This window comes from Lissotriton helveticus, chromosome 4_1, assembly GCF_964261635.1.
Source record: "Lissotriton helveticus chromosome 4_1, aLisHel1.1, whole genome shotgun sequence".
NCBI lineage: Eukaryota > Metazoa > Chordata > Amphibia > Caudata > Salamandridae > Lissotriton > Lissotriton helveticus.
Genome location: NC_136063.1, coordinates 1,424,009,280 through 1,424,028,715, shown reverse-complemented (window position 1 = coordinate 1,424,028,715; position 19,436 = coordinate 1,424,009,280).

The window sequence follows — 19,436 nt, the reverse complement described above, 5'->3', positions numbered from 1 at the left end:
TTTTAAAAGAATTCGCAACTTACCACCAACTAGAAGTTGGTGGTAATTTGCGATTCCTTAAGGGCATTTTGGAATTTATTTTTCCTTGATATATTGCATTTAAGGAATCGCAAAATTTGCAATTCCTTAAATGCAATCGCAAAATAAGGAATGCCAAATTTTGCGATTCCTTATTTTGCACCAAAACTGTTTCATACATACCATTTTGCCAAATTGCATTCGCAAACGCCAAAATTCTGCGAATTTCAGCGTTTGCGAATGCAATTTGGCTTGATACATATGGCCCATAATCACTGGGTGTTCTCTATGCATTCAACAATAGAACATTAGACCTTTCAGAGTCAATGAACACTAATATCAATGAACATTTTAATTCCATTGCAATAGTATAAAGAGATGTCGCCTTTCACTATTAAAACCCTTACCTATGAACCGTGATACACTTTTAAATGTAAACAAGACAAATCAGTTATCATTGAAATGAAAAGCTATAGTTCTGCCATTGAACCAGGTTGTCTTCCAACTCGTGAGAATCAAAAATACAATGGTTTCCACTCAGCTAAACCATTAACTCTAGCCAGCAGAAGACTTGGAGTGAGACTTTTTCTCTGTTTGAGGGTGTTTTTGTGGAGGACTTGCACCGTTCCTGGAAGCCCGACAGAATGACCACTACACTTCTAGTGGTACTCCTGTCCTCCTTGGACACCGCAGCAGCATGTACGCCAATTTCACAGTCCTCTCAAGACCTCATGGGGTGGTCCTCCAGGATGCAGCCGTTAATTTAATGGGTATACAACCATTACAATGCAGCCATTACAATGCACTACCTTTACAACGTGGCTGTTACAACGCGACTGCATTTACATTGTATGCCATTACAATGCAGACATTACAACGCATGTCACTACAACACATGCCATTACAACACATTATAAGGTAAGTAAAGAATTTTGTTTTAGTTGTAGGGGGGTATGGGTTTGGGGGTACATGGGAATAGTAATTTTTACCCCTACACTATCCAACACTTACCCTACTGTGGCACTCACTGGAGTGGGAATAGTAATTTCTACCCCTACACTATCCAACACTTACCCCACTGTTACCCTATAAGTATCATGCGTTGTAACGGTATGCGTTGTAATGGTATGCGTTGTATGGAATTTGTTGTAAAGGTAGTTTCTAAAAATGCGTTATAATGCCATGCGTAAAGGTAGCTGCGATGTAAAACCTGCGCTGTAAAGGCATGTGTTGAAATTGTTTGAATTGTAACCATATATTCAAATTAATGCAGCCACCAGCTGGATTTTCTGTTTTCTTCTTTTCATTTTTGAGGTGTCCACCATTGTGTTGGATTGCAGATGCCTTTGCACGATTCTAGGGTACTTGCACACAGAGGTTCTTAGACCATGCAGCCATCACCAATGCATGCATTCTTGCAGTTCTTCACTCTGTCAGGAACACCTCTCTTAGCACCAGGTGGTAAAGATCACTGCCTCCCGCTCGCCTCCTAAACACAAACCATATGGAAATTAGTGCAGTGGGGCTTAGTGGCCTGGGGAGCGTACCCTTCTTGCAGGGACACAAGGTTGGTCCCAAAGGCTTCTTATGAGGGGTAAACGTGCAATGTTTTCTTCCTGCACCTATACAAGACACATCATATTCACACTTGGGTTGCCTGTGGGGTGATTAGTCAATCCTTGTTGTGATTTCACATACCTTGTGGATGTACTGAACTACCACAGTACCTGTGGTAGTTCAGTAGAGACCAAACACAAGCGCATGATGCTTCCTTCTTTTTATTTAGAGCATAAGCACGAACTGGAGTATGAACGTTATTGGGATCTTATTACTTCTATTAAAGATAGGAAACTCTATCATCAATTAAGGGTGGATTCACTGCCTAAAAATTAATTTGTTAGTAAATGGCACGCCCTAAATCACAGTAAATGTCCCTTCTGCCCAACACAGAATGAATCAATGGCACACATATTATTTGCTTGCCCGGTTTAAACAATCCCTAGGCACAGATGGCTCAAACCCATCTGCTCAAATTTGGGCACTAGGTCAAGCAGCGAAGCACTAAGTATTCTAAAAACAGCTACCAATGAACCCATAGTGATTGCCGTTGCCAAACTTTTAAGTTGGATGTGGGTCATACGTGCAAAGGAGAGGAGGAAATGATAACTAGCTCCTCGTATTCTTGATGAGGGAGAATTGCATTTTGTTCTGTGTTGTATTAGAATATAGTGTATCTACTTCGTTATTTCTCATATAGAAGTTGTGATTATTTGCATCGACCATGGTAGCAGCATTGCCAGAGATTTTAGCATTTTAAAAATATTTATTATATATTTATGTATCTCATCATTGTGGATCCATTCTTTTCCTGTATAGCACCATTTTAATGCTCAAATTTGTCAAAACTTGTGAAAATGAAATTCACTATTATGTTTTAAATGTAAAGGTCTTTTATGATTTTTAATCAAAATAAAGACATATTGACTTGGCTTCCTTCTATATCTACAGGCTGTTGGACCAATTAAGAAAATAATTTCTGCATTTGACCCCTGGTGATGCAGTTCAGCCACAAATGAGTACTTTTGTTGAGCCTCAGGCCCTTCAAACCTTTGAACAATAATGTCTTGATTTATTTCCAGGGCCATTTGTCACCGCTGCTTCCTTCTTTAAGGAAAGTGCTTATTTTTTCCTTGTAGCCAAAAAAATGTTCAGACTAATGTTGCTGTTTTTTGACACTGCACACTGAGCCACTGCTGATCAGTCTCCTCTATATGAGCCTGCACCCCTAAAACAAGGTAAGATTGACTAATCCCCAAATGTCATATTTAACAATTCATTAAGCAGGTTGTATATGGTGTAGGAAATATTCCTATGGCATAGAAGTTCAATGTTGCCTTCGAGCTGAAACACATATAGCGCCATCTGTTAGGGTTATAAGGAAATAATATATTTAGGTCTATATGTGTAGCTTAACTCCTGCAGCTTTTAAGCCAACAAGCAGAACTGCCAAAATAATATTTATTGACAAGTGTGAACCCTATGTTAAAATATTATGTTTGTTACTCTTCAGGTGACATGACAGCCCAGAACGGGCTTTGCTATTTGTTGAAATGTTTGCAGAACTACAATTTGTCTTCCGGAAGCTCCTGTAGACTAATTAGCATAAGCTTGCTGCTGCTGCCCATCAGTGCTTTCCCCTTGATAAGCTGTGAAAACTGATCCCAGAGCCTTTTGGCAGGAAAACTTGGGTGTGAGGTATGTGGCTCATCTTGTCTCAGGGAAGGTTCTGCAATTTTATTACCCCGAAAGGGGCCCTGGTGAAACCTGTCCTTCGGTAGTTAAGTGTACAGTGATACCTAGGGAAGAGGTGCAGTTTGATTCCAGGGCTCACATTAGCTATCTTGGCTCCATCCTGGTGGAAGGAAGAGCTGGTTCCAGAACCAGATTGGTTCAGTCACTAGCTAATGGGCCACCAGCCTCATCCAAGGGCAGGACATGTTCTGCCATGTTTGATTTCACTAGGCACGATGCACTGAGGGATAGATTCCATTAACCACATCGCTGCGGCGGCTATTCCGCCGCAGCGCTAAGGGGCGGGGGGGCCGTGCGGCGGGCGCATGCTGGTGACGGAACCGCTCCGTCACCAGCCACGGTTGAGCTGTGCTTATGACGGAGCGGTTCCGTCATGGCCCCGCCCGCTTAATAGAACGCGCCGCGCAGGTGCGAAATCAGCGCCGCGCAGGCGCGAAATCAGCGGCGCGCAGGCGCGTCGGGCGGGCCATGAAGGAACCGCTCCATCATCAGCACAGCGCCACCGCGGCTAATGACGGAGCGGTTCCGTCATCAGCACGGATAGGGTTAAGGCAAATTGGATCTGATGCAAAAGAGGGACGGGTTACCCTTGGGATCTTTGTTCCAATTGGTTCATGAATTATTCATGATTAGCATCTACTCTCAGAACCCATCTGGATATGTGGTAATTCGGGAAACATCCTTTACGACGAAACTTTTACCACGCACTGCCTTTACAACGCAGGTTTTTCAACGCAAGTCATTACAACGAATTGCGCTGGGGGGCGCTCTAGGATAGGTAATAGTTTATTTTACTATCCAACACCTTCCCTACTATCCACGGGGACTGGAGTTGGAATAGTAAATTAAACTATTCACTATCCACCACCCCCCAACGCAAGTCGTTGTAACGACTTGCGTTGAAAAACCTGCGTTGTAAAAGCATGCGTGGTAAAAGCATGCGTTGTAACAACGTACATCCTGGTAATTCAGAAGAGGAAGAAGCATTGTGTATGTGCCATGTGTAGGGACCTGAAGGTTTGGAACTGCTACTACGTGTACCTAGGCAAACAAGTGGAGTCCAAGGGTCATTTGTGTGACAGTATGTGTACATGGACATCAAAAGCTGCAAGATGCCTTTTTCTGGAGTGAATTATTGACCGGTGGCTAGTGTACTCTGAATGGGACTGAGCTAGTGTCCCTGCCTGAGTGGTGGTCACATCCTAATACCCCCTGTGGGAATGCCTCCTTGTAGACCGACGATCCCACTCCCCGAGTCGATGGGGGACAGACTGGAGTCCATCCGCCATCGTAATAGGCCCCTTCATTTTTGGCAGGCACCCTGAAGTGTCCCACATTGGTAGAGTCTTTACCAATGCCACACTAGCAGACTGCTACTCATCATATATAGAGATCTGCAAGACTTTGCAGAGTTATCTGTAAAGTCAGATAAACTGCTCACTCGCTAAAGACACTGAACGTTTCCTGCGGAACTGCCATATTTTAACAAAAAACGAACTGGGACTTCCGGACAGAGAAATTGCACCAGACAGTCTACTTTTAATAGGGCTGATGGTGATCCAGCGGTTCAACAACAACAGATACTCCAATAACATATACTTACCTGGCCCATTTAACTCACAATTCATAAAACTGCTGGGGTCAAGTTTATAATTTTTCTCTAAGTGTTTAGATTAGTTTATTTAATATCTTTGTTCATCTTTTACTAACCCTTCACAGATCAAAAAGTTCTTTCCTCTGGTCGATGGACCATTAGTTGAACTAGTTGATGGTGACATTTAACATATATCTTCACTTTATATACTTCGAAGTAAATAACCACAAACTCAGGAAACTTTTAAATGTTTATCTAAAATTTCAGGTGCATGTGAACAATCTAAATACAGTGCAGTCACCAACATTCATAGGAGAGAAAATTCAATTAATAGACCACAATGCATTTGCCTCGGACTCATGTAATAATCAATGCTCAATGAGGACAGATGGGCGAGATAAATAACATAAGCAAATAACAAAAGTAATAATTACCAAGGATGGTGTGGAAGACCAACCACCTGGCCAAAGGGCTGGTAGGGGTCCCCTAAGATAGGTCAGGAGACAAAGACTTCAGGACAGGAATCAGGGCAGGATAGTTGACCTCTCTAGAATACCATTGGTTGTGCTGCACCCTTCTCTGACACTCTCTTCCTCCTTGAGATTCTTCCGCATCCTACAGATCTAACCCAACTAAATTAGGATAGAAAATTCTGCTTCAGGTTCTGCAGTCAGCTCTTCATCAGCAACTCCAGCATCTCCCTCCCAGACAGCAAATCTCCATCAGATAGCAAGACTCCCTCTCGCAACAGGATCCATCTCTTCCCTAACTAATTGATTAAAGCTATCTTTCGTTTGTCCATGTCCCACACACTATAGTTCCAATATCGGGGAAATATGAGATTTGATTGGTCAGGCAAGGGGGATCTTCACTGAACCATGCTTACATGTCACAAAAATCAGTTCAGCTATTGTTTGGAAAGCCCTCCCCTTACTTTTTATTCATAAATGGTTTTCCCATGTGCTTATATTAGTATCAATGTTGAAACATTTAGACTTTATTATGAATGCGTCTCTTCACAGTTGAACTCTGCACCATCCTGTTCCTATGAAGTTTCACTTGTTTTTGGCTCTCATTAAAATGCTCTGTCATATTTTTGATGGGTCACTTCAGTAGGCATGCACAGAATTCTTGTCACTCCATTCAATTCAGTTATGCAAGAAAGGCCCAAATACGCACTAATGATAAAAGTCAGAAGACAAATGTTAATTTCTCAAATAAAGTGTTTGTACTGTATAACCACCCACCTCTACTCCATCCCAATTTATTGATCAAAACCTTTTCCCACATTAGTAAAATAACTTGCTTTTATTTCAGCCAAGCTGGTGCTATACACGCAAGTCTTAAAGACTCAATTTTTAAAGCTTCTGCTAATGCGAAAGAATTTCCCTCCAAACGTTAGTTTGTCATCCTACGTAGATGTAGTTGACGCATGCGCAAAACAGTTTTCCCCATTTAAAGCGACTTTAGTTCTTTTTCAGTGTTACCTGCATTTATACATGCATACGCAAGTTTCACTGACCTACAATGTTCGTGTAATGCGTATTAGTTTTCACCAAACTTTCTTAAGAACCTTGTTAGTGAGTTAAACGAGCGGATTACATCTGAGCAAGTCTCTTTTCCTCAAAACCTTGCTCCATCAATCACCTCTCTGATGGCATTTTGAGCCATCAAAAAGTTACCCATCCCTTCCCAGTTTTCCTCTTCTCCCCTCTGAATTTCATCAGTTACTTCTTTTCTTTCTAAGTCTTTTATCTTTTTATATAACTTTCCTTTCATCTCTTCTAATTGGATTTCTTCAAATTCCCTCTTTCTTTTCTTTCCTTTCCCCTCTACTTCTGCATGTATTCTTATTTTACCCTTGCTCTTGCAACACTTGCATGTGATCATTATTATTAATACTATTGTCATTGTCATAAATACTGATAGTATTATTTGACCTAGGAAACTCTTTCCAAAATTAGTAAACCAATACCCTATTGATTTGATGCTCTTTGTTAGTCTCTCCCATACACCGTCCACCTCCAGTTGGGTCAAATCTTCATGAATTCTTGTAATATTTTTAATATACCCTTTAATTTCCTTACTTTGTTCGGGAATGTAATTGCAGCAATGTTGAATTTTCAACATACCACAGACTCCGCCATCTTTTGCCAATAAAATGTCAAGAGCAAGACAATTTTGCAAAACCATAGACCTTATTGCAACCATCTCTGTGTTAATCATTAAGAATCCTCCAGCAGTATCAGTCGAGAGACGATCAACTACTGTTAACAATTTATGAATTTTGTGTGAATTCAGAATGACTCCAACTGAGGGTATCAATACACCAAATATATCGCCCACTATTTCAGAAAAACTAGCTCTTCTTCTTTGTGTTAGTCCATTAGATATTTAATTGATTCCGTTAATTCTGTCCACATGGTAGATCTTTGGAAGTACTGTTCCAAAGTAACAGCTACCATACCACCTTGCAGGTAACCTATAATAGGCATTTCTCCCACACACATAATATATTCCTGGAAATACAGGATCAGTTCCCCCTTTTAGTCCCCATCCCCCTATAATTAGGAAGTTGTGTTCACACTCACTGGAACCCATGAAAATGTTATTATAATCAGTATTTAACCTATGGAGGCAGAATTTCCCCTTCTTCACAAAGTCTAGGGACATTGCAGCATGAGCCTCGCCCTTTGCATAATTTCCCTCTTTCCCAGCCCATGGAGGTACATTGGATTTCTGTTCAGCAGCTTTCTTTGTTACATCCTGTCTCATTTCTTCGACTAAATTTAAAAACTCTTTCTCTTCTTCACGGAATATACATGTTAGGTTATTCTTTTCTGCCTGTGCTATATCTACTGGGCTCATTGTTAAGAAGAATTCACCCATGAACTGTGCATCCTTTCTACTAAGTACTGGATTTATATTCTTTTGAACAGGTAGTTCTGAAAATACTACATCTAAGTTTGAATAAAATACTGGAGCTTTCCAGTTACATAAATAAACTTGATAGAGCACTACATGATACACTATATGTTAAAGCTATATGGTGGTAAGTTACCCCTTCCGATACAGATGAGGGTAATTTAATACAGACATGACAATTACTAATTTCCATTGTATCAACGTACTGAAACAACAATTTAGTAAACACATTTAAAGAGAAATCATTATTTGATTCATTATGATGATAGATAGTCTCATCTACCACTGTTAGAAATAACCACATTAATATTAGCAGTAAAATACTACATGAGCAAACTTTAAGACATCTTCATTTTAAACTTCGCTTCGGTTATTTAGTGACTTCAACTTCCGACATTTTACAATCTGGGAAAATATTCTTTTCTCTTTTCTTTCTTTATTTGAATTTTCTTTTAATACAGTTTTTTGTTTTACGGTGGTCTTAATTTGCTTTTATCAACCCGTGCAACATGAACTCTTTCTGATTCATCACATAAATCTAAATTTTCTAATTTCTCTAATATGACATAGGTCCACTCAGGGGCCTTGTATTTTCTGTTCAGAATCCTCAGTCTTGGGCTTCTTCGCGTTAGTCTTGCTATTGACTGTTTAGGTTGAGTTTCACTTCAAACCTTGTTTACTTGCTCTGGTTTCTTCCCTGACTTCCTTAGTAAGTATCTTAATCTTTTCATTCCACATGGCTAATTATCATCTTTTCTGACTCTTTTGACCTGAACTGCACTTTCACCATCTCCATCTTTTTCTAAGGTTTTTTTATTTTTATGTTGTCTGGGCACAATATGTTCTTGTTCCTTTCCACTTTCTTATTGTCTTTGCTCTGCATTTTCTGTATTTGGATCTTCTTCTACCTGTACCTGTGCAGGTCTTATTGTTGTTATATCTTCTTTTGCCTGAACCTGTTATTCTTCTATCTGGTCCTATTCAGGTCTTATTACAATTTGTTCTTCTTCTGCCTGAACCTGTTCTTCTACCTCAAAGTCAAAGTCAAAAAGTACTTTATTCGGCTAAAAAGTATAACCATAAAAGCAACAGCAGTCATATTTCATTTACAGTTCACAGTATTTACATCAATGTAGGAGGATATTAAAACAATACATAGTATTTACACTGTTACAGTTCGTTCAAGCGAAGCGACTTCCTAAATTTAAAAACCAGTTTAAAATACTCAATTAATGAAGCCACAGTAAAAACATTGTCCATTTTTTGCAGTTCTAGATATGCTAGGCGACATCTGTTCACATTCATTTCCTTTAAAATGGGGACGATCAATTTTCTACGAGGCAGCGTATAGAATTTACAAAAAAATAGAACATGTATATTTGATTGCATAGATATTTCATCACAGGGACAAAAAGGGAGTTCTTTGGACCATGAATTCATTACAGGGAAGGTAAATAATCTAAAAACAATGTTAGCTCTAAAACGTGTCAAAAGTAATCTCTCAAAATTGCGCATATATAAACTTAAATATGGCTGTAATTTGTCACTTATTAAAATTAATTGATGAGAAGTGACAGTATTTTTATTCGATTCATCAAGCTGTCTTCTATTTCTGAGGAATTCCATACATAGTATCTTCAGATCTTTTCTAGAAATATTTACCATGGAAGGCGGATCATTGTAATAAAGTGAACGGTCTATTTCATTAAGAAACGTTTTGATGTAATTTAGCCATTCAACAACATTTGCTCTCCCCAATTTTAAGACATCCTGTATTATAGCTCGATTTAATACACATTCGTTCACTGTCCATACTCTATGCCATAGTAAGACGGGTTGTACTCTAATTGTGTCCGTAATATAGGGCATCCCCAACTCATTGTGGCATATAGAGTTCGCTGTACTCTCTGGAAGTGATAGGATGTTCTTTAAAAATTTATTTTCGGCTATCTGAAGTGACTTTATATTGGTATAACCCCAGAGGCCAGCTCCATACAGTGCCACAGATACACACGTCGCATTGTACACAGTTAAAATTTCCCTGATTGGTTTCATTCCCAATTTACGTGTAAAACTTTTTAATGCCATGATTGTTTTAGAGAACAAGAGCGTTCGTACCTTCACCGCACTTGACCATGTACCAGTTTCGTGAAACAAAATTCCAAGATATGGGAAGGTAGATGTTCTTTCTATGGGGGCATTATTTATGTACATTGTTTTCATTTGTTTTTTGGTGCGCGTGCCACAGTTCATTGAAAAAGTCTTACTACAGTTTATTTTTAAATTAAGATCAAGCATAAACTGGTTAAAGGATGTTAACATTTTTTGTAAGGCAATGGGGGTGCGTGCCATCAAAACAGCATCATCTGCGTACAAGAGTGTAGGAATAAATCTCTTTCCGATCTTAGGCATGTCCACACACTCTTGCAGCAGACACTTTTCCAGACCATTTATATAGATAAGAAATAGGAAGGGCGCCAGTACGCACCCCTGGCGCACTCCACGACCTATTCCGAAAGATCTGGTACATTCCCCCTTATTGCCAAAACGTACAACAGCTGATGCTCCTGCATATAGGTCCCTTAAGAATTGGATTATCGGCTTTTCCACGCCCAATTGTGACATCACGTCCCATAATTTACTATGGGACACACAATCGAAAGCTGATGTAAGATCAACAAATGCACAATATAGGCGCTCCCTTTTTATCACAGTATGTTTCTGCTGAATCAGGAACAAATTTAATCCCTGCTCTATTGTTCCTATGCCTTTTTGAAATCCAAATTGTAAATCACTAATTACCCCCGCCTCCTCCGCCCAGTTTTGCAGTTTAACTAAAATCACTCTGCCGAGGATCTTTATTGACGAATCCAGAAGGGAAATTGGCCTATAGCAGGCACAATCTTGTCTGTTTCCCTTCTTGTAGATGGGTACAATTATTGAAGTGAACCAGGAAGGGTTCAATCCCCTTACGAGAGCTGCATTAAAAAGTTGTACAAGTATCGGGCCCCATAGTTCGATATTTGACTTGTACAAATCAGCCGGGATTCCATCTGGGCCCGCCGCTTTTCCGCCCTTGGTCGCTCCCAGGCTTTCAACAATCTCTGGTAGTGTAACTTTGAGTTCACTTTCCTCCTCAACTGATTCGCCTTCTATGTTTACCCCAGTATTTCCTAACTCATCTAGTGACGTATACAAGGTGGAAAAATGCGTGACCCAGCTATCCTCATTGATCGCAATTTCCAACCGTGCTTTGGTATTTTCATATGGTAGGGGGGCGTTTACCACCCTCCAGAAGGCGGATGCATCCCTTGTTTGTGAGGCTGTGCAAAGTTCTTCCCATACACCTTTTTTAATTGCATCTCTTCTGTTTTTTAGGGCCATGTTATAATCCTTCCTTAGGGTTCTTATCTCTACAGCATCACGCGGATCCTTATGTAATGCATGTTTAAGATCTGTTAGAGCCTTAGTACAGGTTCTATCAAACCATCTTGTACCCTTCGTTAAACCATTTTTTGATACTAAAAGTAGGTTCTCTTTGATAGTGGAAGCAATAATATTAAAATTAACTAATATACTTTCACTATCGGACTCCTCATCTAGACAGATCTCAAAATTTTCGGGGCAGCTAATTAACAATTTTTTAAGAAAGTCTTCAGGTACCACCTTACTCCACTTGAGGGTGTACCCATTCTGTCTACCTAATATAATGTCTGGGACAACCTGTACTTGCTCATTATAGGAGGCCAAGAAAAGGTTCTCAATCTCAATTTTTTGCGGTAGGTGGTCACTGAGTGGTGCATCCATTATTTTATAACTAACCAGTTTACGACCATAGCCATTAGACCAGAGGCTAAAGTCTATCGTAGTGGATGCTCCCCTCCCAATAAAAGTTGGTTGAAAGGGTATTGACTGCTCAGTTAATTCATTAACAAATCCCAGATCATGATCAAATAATAATTCGTTCAACAGATCCCCGGTCTCTGTGTGTTTAAAATGTGGTAAATTGACATCCTGCTCCAACATTATACCACAAATTCCTTTAGAACCTTTTGTACATAATGGACAGTTAAAATCACCCCCCCACAACATTATTACCTCCTTTCCATTGCTGTCAGACTCACACTGTAGGTCAATCGCTAACATTTTCAAAATGTCACGTGAAATATTAACTGGAATATTATTATAAAAGTTTATAATTACAAAACGCAATCCAGTTTTAGTGTCTATTGCTAATTTATGGTAAAACTCACACTTACAATAAAAGCGTACCCTCTCATATACTAAGCTATTCGACAGGTACGTTATCAGGCCACCCTTTGGTCTCCCATGTCTAGCCCCAATCGCTGGTGTACAAAACGTTCTATAACCATTCAAATGTATCTGGTCAGTGGCCCATGTTTCCTGGAGGGCCATAATGTCTATATCTTTTATCACGCCCTCCCAGTCCGGATTGGTGATTTTTGTTTTAAGTCCTGCCACATTCCAGAACATTAAGGAACATGTATCTTTTTTCCGGTGCGTACTTTCAACACTTCTGGTATCCATTTCTTTGGAATTTTCGACCTCATTTACCAAGATATTGGCCACATTTAATACATCATTTGCAGGTATTGAGTTCTTTCCAGATTCCTGCCTTGGGGTCACAGTAAGTGGAAGAATCAGCCCGGGGCTATCCAATGGGTTACTTTGGGTGGGTAAAAACACAGGGGATTTTACTACCTGAATATCTGACTGTCAATCTACAGCCTCCAAGTTGCTGAATCGATTGAAACAAGGAATAGGGAACGGAGCTTGTTGGAAATCCCTCCATTCATTATGTCGGTATTGGTCTGAATAGTTTATTCCCCCTCTCCTTCGTTTAACTATGGACCAACCATCATTTACCTCTTCCCCCCAAGCATTGTGAACTGAGTCATTCCGTGTTTTGTTTCCCCATCCTCCCTGTGCAGAGTTAGAGCCCCTCATCCAGCTCCATCTATTATCCATATGCTGCACAGGCATGTAAAAGAAAGAGAGCGGCCTTGCCACAATTTTTGCCCCATTTTGACCCTTAGACCTTTCACAAATATATTCCACTGATCTCGGGTTGTCAAAGGTTATCACCACACAGTCCCCTTGTAGTCTTTTTGTACTTTTCCCCACCCAAGGAGCACGCTCCACCATCTTTAAGTTACTATGCAAGTTAGGTGGGAGGGGGTGGTTTGAATTCAACCAGTGAAACACTTTATTTTTAAGTGCCCAGAATGATTCTTTCATTTGGGTTGCTAGTTCAGGGACACCCGTTAAAATGACTACATATGGGCAGGCATCTGGTGGTAAATCAATCACTCTACGTTTCTCCTGTCTGTCTTGGATGGGTTTTTCGACTGAACTAGTTGGAATAGCTGATTTACTTTTATTTACCTCTACAGCTGGAGTAGGTTTAATAGAGTTTTTACTAATCATTGGAATACACGGTTTTAGTGCAGGTGCTTTTAAAGTAGGATTAGTTGCTTCTGCTATAGTTATTGTAGTTATTGGTAAATTAGTTTGAGGAAGGGTTGGCTGTATGGGATTTTTAGTTATAGTCGCGCACATGGCTGTTATATCCATGTGCATTGCTTTTAATTGTAATTCCATGGCCTGGAGCTTAATTTCCAAAGGGCACAACAGGGCTTTAATTAAGTTTTTTAATGTTATTATAAAGGGATCTTCCCTTTCTTTATTAAGATCTTCCCTGTCTAAATTAGCAACAGTGCCATTTGAAGACGAACTGTTATTAAATATATCCGCCAATGTGTCATCTAGGGTAGAGTCCATGATGGTCATAGGCATTATTAGTGGACCGACTACTCCTTCCCCAGAGGCCTCTCCAGAAATTCCACTTAATCGTTCTGTACTTTGTACCGGTCCTGTTCTATGTACAGATGGCACAGTTGTCTTATTTTGATTAGGAATTTGTTGAATATGCCTTTTTTTTGGGATGGCTCCCTCCCTTGCCCCTTGTAAATCAACAATCGTCTTTTCTGCCTGGGTATCTATTTGTGGGGAAATCAAAATATTACCAGAAGGTGGCAATTTCTGAGAATCAATTTGAACAGAGTCCCCAAGCTCGGGTTGAGTAATCATATTATTATGGACCTCAACATGAATCAGCTCAGAAGTAGTCTGGGCCGCGGCACGTCCTGGAGTACGAGCCTGCGCAATGTGGCCCATAGAGGACCTCTTTGCAAACGCCAGATCCTGGGACACCCTCCTCTCCATTAGGACTATTCCCTGATCTATCAGCGTATTTGTACGGACAATAAAATCGTCAAGTGTGCCAATCAACTTGGCCCCGCCCGCCGCTGCCTTACTTCTAGTTTCACTAGGCATGATTGTAACAGACCAGAAACAATAATCAGGCACTTACTTAACCGTCAAAATAAATTAGTACTGAAAGTCAAGGTGCCTACCAATCTGTAAATCCACATGGGGGGCAGCAAATAGGCCAAATTTTCGGGCCCAGCCCGGCCTCCTCCGGCCTCGGACGGCCGCAGACGGCCCCGCCCTTGTCCCGGGCTTCTCCCGGCGCTGCCCGCGCGCGTCCCGCGGGGCGGGAGGCGCTCTGGTGCTTTGTAGCGCCTCCGGTCGCAGGTGGTGGCGTCGGAAGTGCGACGCGGGTCCCGGGGCACCTGGGGCTTGTAGTTCACGTGGCCGTTTCCCTCACGGCGCGAAAATGGAGCCGCTGGACGCACCCGTCCCACAGCAGCAAGGAGAGAGTACTGTCCGCAAAAGCCGTTGCCCTCACGGCTGGATTCAGGTACTGGAGCTCAGGTATGTCCCCCACACGGAGCTCCTGCCGCTCCGGCGCTTTGTAGCGCCTCCGGTCGCAGGTGGTGGCGTCGGAAGTGCGACGCGGGTCCCGGGGCACCTGGGGCTTGTAGTTCACGTGGCCGTTTCCCTCACGGCGCGAAAATGGAGCCGCTGGACGCACCCGTCCCACAGCAGCAAGGAGAGAGTACTGTCCGCAAAAGCCGTTGCCCTCACGGCTGGATTCAGGTACTGGAGCTCAGGTATGTCCCCCACACGGAGCTCCTGCCGCTCCGGCGCTTTGTAGCGCCTCCGGTCGCAGGTGGTGGCGTCGGAAGTGCGACGCGGGTCCCGGGGCACCTGGGGCTTGTAGTTCACGTGGCCGTTTCCCTCACGGCGCGAAAATGGAGCCGCTGGACGCACCCGTCCCACAGCAGCAAGGAGAGAGTACTGTCCGCAAAAGCCGTTGCCCTCACGGCTGGATTCAGGTACTGGAGCTCAGGTATGTCCCCCACACGGAGCTCCTGCCGCTCCGGCGCTTTGTAGCGCCTCCGGTCGCAGGTGGTGGCGTCGGAAGTGCGACGCGGGTCCCGGGGCACCTGGGGCTTGTAGTTCACGTGGCCGTTTCCCTCACGGCGCGAAAATGGAGCCGCTGGACGCACCCGTCCCACAGCAGCAAGGAGAGAGTACTGTCCGCAAAAGCCGTTGCCCTCACGGCTGGATTCAGGTACTGGAGCTCAGGTATGTCCCCTACCTCAATCTGATCCCGTTCAGGTCTTATTATGATTTGTTCTTCATCTGCCTGAACTTGTGCTTCTTCTTCTATCTGGCCCTGCTCAGGTTTCTGGGTAGCTGTGTTCACTTCTTCCTGAGTTTGTTCTTCTTTCCCTGTCTTTTCCTTTCTACTTTCCTGCCTCCTTAATTTATTTCTTCTTCTTGGTTTGCTAACAACTTCAGGTATTTCAATCACTGGTATCCACCCTTCCTGACTTGTACTTGGTTGCTCTTCACCTATTTGTCTATCAGATTCTGTCACTCTAGATTCTTCAACTACAGAACCTTCAGCTACTGATTTTTCAGCTTGTTCAGTCAGTTGCTCCTTTTGTTGTTCAGATGGGCTTGGAACTCTTCTTGCAATGACTAGCATGAATCAAATTGGGTAAACCTACACACTTCACTGCTGTGGTAGTGACCAGAATGATTTGACGTGGTTTATCCCACCTGGGAGCCTAAGGCAAGCCCGTCTGCGCCCGTCCGCGGACGGACGGGGCTAGGGGCACGACACCATGCCAAAATGATGTCTTATTCCTCAAAGGAACTCATTGCCCTCCAAGGCCACTGGCCACTTCCCGATCCCACCCGCAGGCTCGTCTCCTCATTAGGCCTTGCTTCCTCCTCTTCCTCCCCCACGACACCACACCCTCCGTTGTACACCCCCCCGTCACCTTGTCCCCCCCCACTCGACCCTCACCCCATCATTCCGCCTTTGTCTGTATTCCTACTCAACACCAGGTCAGCGGTCAAGCACCATCACGAGCTGTTCGTCCTACTCGATTCAGAGAAACCTGACCTACTGCTCTTGACCGAAACCTGGTATTGTGATTCCTCCCTCCCTGTTCTCCTGGCCACCCTACCCCCCTCCTATGTGGCCTTACGTGCCGACCGCCCAGCAGGCAGGGCTGGCGGTGGGGTCGCCTTAATCGCTCGGTCGGAATTGAACTTTCAATCACTTCCCTTTTCCCCTATCCCCGCTGCTGACTTTTTGGTAGTCCGTTCTCTTTTATCCTCCCCGCCCATTACTTGTCTCTTAATGTACCGCCCTCCTCAGTCTTCGCCCTCGTTCCTACAGGCATTTCAAGACCTGTTGGCCAACGTGGTGGTCAACTACGCCTCGTTCTTGGTGCTGGGAGACTTTAATTACTGGCCCTCAGACCCACATGAGTGTACGGCCTCAAAAGAATTCACAGAATCTCTCCTGTCTCTCAACTTTGCACCGCATATAACTGTCCCCACTCACTCCCATGGGCACATACTCGACCAGGTCTGGTCCCTTAATCTCCCAGTGGCTTCGGTGGCAGTCTCTCCCTGCCCCTGGTCCAACCATGCCCTCATCTCCCTCTCCATTCCCCGTAATCCGGTATCAAAAACTCCGCATGCCAAAAACACCTGGGCGCGGAACTGGAACAGACTGGATCTTCCCTCCCTGACCTCTCTGATTCAAAACTCCTCTCCCACCCTCTCTGGCTTATCATCTACCTCTCAAGCCAAGGCCATAAACACCTGGCTGGCTGGTGGCTGTGACTCAATGGCTCCCCTACGTCGCATATCCATCCGTCGACCTAAGGATTCTAACAGATGGTTTAACGACCACCTGAAAGAGCTTAAACTGAGCACCCGACGGGCGGAGAGGCAATGGAGGAAAAATTACTGTCCTTTATCAAAAACTCACTTTCTCACATCACTGGCCAAATATAAAACAGCAATCCTTGCCGCAAAAACTACCCACTTCTCTGCTAAAATAGCGTCCGCTGAAAATAAACCCAGGGAAATTTTTGGCATAGTGAATGACCTGGCATTCTCAGATCGAACCTCATCCCTAATCCCTCCCTCCCAGCTTCTTTGTGATCAACTCAACGCCTATTTCCTGGATAAAATCGTTACCATCAAGGCCAACATTCCACCACCCTCACCTGCATTTGTTGATCCTCCCCCCCCCACTGTTCAATGCCCTCTCACCTCCATTCCCCCCCTTACTCAGGAATCATTTCTGGCGATCCTTCCCAAAGTGAAGTCGGGGTCTCCGGCGGATGTCTGTCCGGCACGTATCCTGCAGCAAATTTACTCCTGCTGTACTGAACCCCCCATTGTCTTCCTCAACAGCTCCCTAGCACAGGGTGTAGTGACCCCCGCGCTAAAGGCAGCCACTATAGTACCCATCTTGAAGAAACCTGGCGCGGACCCTTCCATCTCGGCCAACTATCGCCCCATCTCCCTGCTGCCCTTTTTGGGCAAGGTGATGGAACGCCACGTTACTGCGGTACTTAGCGCCCATATTGAGACCAATGGGGGGCTGGCATCTCGCCAGGCCGGTTTCCGTCCCAGACATTCGACCGAATCGGTTGTGGTCTCAGTCCTAGACAACCTCAGAAAGGGTATGGATGATAACAAATACCAGGCACTGGTCCTCCTTGACCTGTCCGCCGCCTTTGACACGGTGGACCATACCATCTTACTGTCCCGTGTCAGGGCGGCTGGAATCGGGGGATCAGCCCTGGTTTGGCTCTCCTCCTTTCTAAGGGACCGCACCCAGGCAGTGCGGCTAGGCAACTTCTCTACCACTCCCCTCCCTGTCACTTGTGGTGTTCCCCAGGGATCCTCTCTCTCCCCCCTACTTTTCAATCTCTATATTTTCCCTCTTATCTTCGCGCTCCAGCAGCTGGAGGTCACCGTGTACAACTACGCGGATGATCTCCAGCTCATCTTTGATCTGTCCTCCTCTCCCCTCTCTGTCTCTAACTTTCAGTCTACTATGACATTCATCAGGGACTGGATGAACCACAACCACCTTAAGCTGAACCCGGACAAAACCGAATTGGTTCTCACCGGTGGTTCATCCAGCCCCTGGAACTCTCTCTTCTGGCCCCCCTCTCTTGGGCCTGCACCTTCCCCCTCAACCACGGTCAAAACACTGGGTGTTAAAATGAATCACCAGCTCACTCTCCACTCACAAATCAGCTCCGTGGTCTCTTCTTGTTTCCTCACTCTACGCACCATCCGCTCTGTTTCCCGCTTTTTCTCCCCTCAGGCACTCAAGATTATCATGGCCGCCCTGGTGATATCAAGGCTGGATTATGCCAACGCCCTCTATCATGGCATTCCAGCATACAGCCTGCAAAGACTCCAGTCGATCCAGAACCAGGCGGCCCGGCTGGTTTACGGCCTCCCACGCTATCACCATTCCACCCTCCTTCTTAGGGAGCTTCACTGGCTTCCCGTAAAAGAACGTTCCCTTTTTAAGACGGGCTGTATGGTCTTCCAGGCCCGTCAGGGCACTGCCCCCGTTTTTATCTCTTCTTTAATAAAACCCTATGTTCCCACAAGAGAGCTCCGGTCTTCCTCTAAGTCCCTTCTTCAGATCCCCCGCTTCACACGTAAAAAGTGGGGTGGGGCCAACTTCTCCACCTTGGCCCCAACATTCTGGAACTCCCTCCCTGACCATCTCCGTTCTGCTACCCAGTACCTCTCCTTTCGTAAAGATTTAAAAACTTTCCTCTTCAATCAGGCTTTCCCCGCTTAGCTTTTCATTCCTATTACTCTTGTCTTTTCCCTCAGTTGCCGATCCTGCTCACTAGCGCCAAGAAACCACATGGTGTACGCTGCGCTTTAGAAATGTTTTAAATTAGAAATTAGACATGATTTCCCGCGTGTTTCTTCACTAACACCCATTCTCCAGTATTCAAATCATGCACCTGGCTTGGCTGTCTTGCAACTGCGTCTTCTCCAACCTGATGAGAGACGGAACACACCAGATCAGCCAATCCTTTGCAATAGTCCAATACCAGATAATCAGTTATATTCAACAATTTATTTCCTGAAATAAATGCTTGTCTCATTGCCGTTCCCATGAGTATTTCATGAGGACTCAATCCTTTTTTTCTGTCAGGAATGCTTTCGAGACCCATCAGTACAAGAGGCAATGCATCTGGCCATTTTAGCATTGTGGATGCACACACCTTCCCTAATCTTGACTTGATTGTGCTGTTAAGCTGTTCAATTACCCCAGAAGCCTTTGGGCGATAAGCACAGTGCAGTT